The sequence below is a fragment of the Pelodiscus sinensis genome, chromosome 3, assembly GCF_049634645.1.
Source record: "Pelodiscus sinensis isolate JC-2024 chromosome 3, ASM4963464v1, whole genome shotgun sequence".
Lineage (NCBI taxonomy): Eukaryota > Metazoa > Chordata > Testudines > Trionychidae > Pelodiscus > Pelodiscus sinensis.
In genome coordinates, this window is record NC_134713.1 from 19,272,753 (window position 1) to 19,274,163 (window position 1,411).

At 39.7% G+C, this 1,411-nt stretch overlaps 1 long non-coding RNA gene across 1 annotated transcript in view; it reads left to right on the forward strand.

Moving 5' to 3' along the window:
- The first annotated feature begins 812 nt into the window (after positions 1–812).
- LOC112543787 (uncharacterized) overlaps positions 813–1,411 on the forward strand; it is a 70,362-nt gene continuing 69,763 nt past the window's right edge. Inside the window, exon 1 of the long non-coding RNA XR_003087024.2 lies at positions 813–1,085. This is a non-coding gene — a long non-coding RNA (uncharacterized LOC112543787). The remainder of the gene's footprint in view (positions 1,086–1,411) is intronic.

The following is a 1,411-nucleotide window of genomic DNA, read 5'->3' on the forward strand; positions in this document are numbered from 1 at the left end:
TGGTCATCCATGACCACGTGGCTATTTTTAGCATGCCAGCTCCAGCAAAAGTAGCTTGTACATCTGCTCAAACTGGGAATTGTACCTCCCATCTGTTGTGTAGACCTTGTGAAATGCTGCTGTATGTACAGGGTGGACAATAGGCTCTAGGCCTGTCAGTCTTGCACCATCACAAAATTTATCTAAAAAAGATGGTCTAGAATGTCATTTGAATCGGGCCTCCAAAGAAATCTTGTGTGAGGGATATCAGACTCATTGCTTTCAGCAAGCAATTCCAATTGTTTACATTGTTGGAAACCCCTCCCCATGGGGCTCCTGATATTTTCCTTTTTTGCATTCTCTATCTCAGAGGAACAACTTATGAGGCCAGAACAAAAGCAAAAGTTCAGAGACTTTTTAGTTTGTTGAAATGAGCCACCACTTAGCTGCAGTGAAATGTAATTTTTCTTTCTCTGTGGCAGTGACAGATGGTGGTTTAAACACTAAATCTGTCTCATTGCAGGTTATTCAGGATTCAAGTTCAGTGCTGATTGACTCAATTTCACTTGGACTGTACTGTACCTAGAGTAAGAATGCTTTAGTGGAACATTTATTTCTTTGCTGCCACTGTAGGAGCAGTCAACCCAAATAGAGCCTTTGAATGAAGATTGATTCTAACCATGGGATTTCTTCCAGAATCAATTTATCTGTGAGAACTCTACAAAATTCAATAAAAATAGAAGAGTAAATTGTATTTGTTCAGTTTCTAAACAAATATTTAATATGCCATTAATTTTGTTCTTGAGTTTTTGTTATTTTTTTTCCAGGACAGTTTCAATCCTGTCGGTCCTCCTCCTCCTCCCTTCTTAACTGCATTTAATGTGCCTGAAGGGAAAACATTGGAAACATTGCACTAAGATTAAAAATACTCTGCAAGCAATAAGAGTTATATTTAGTGCTGGTGAAAGGTGGTGGATTCACAGTCCTGCCAGGTGAAATCATCTATTCAACCATGTAATTGCTACCGGACAAGCTTCCCTGCACTGCACCATGCAATAAGTCCTAAAAGGAGCTGGAGGAAACACTCCTGAGAGTTGAGATGGAAGGTTAGTCTTTGTTACAATTCACACCGAGCCTCTGTGCTGACACAATTAATGCCAAATGTGCTGGGAGTTTGTGTCGTGGAATTCGTCTACTACGTTCTAGAGTAAAAAACATCAAACTGTGTTATAAACAATCAGGTAATAACTTTTGGGGTGAAATCCTGATTGAAATCAATAGGATTGTCGCCATTGACTTCAATGGATCTGAATTTTGCCCTTGGTCTCTGTTGACCAGGGTTCAGAATTTAGCTAATGGACATAAACCACCAAATCTCCCCATATCTGTCTTTGGCTTTAATGAACACTACTTGTCTTTTGCACACGCAGCG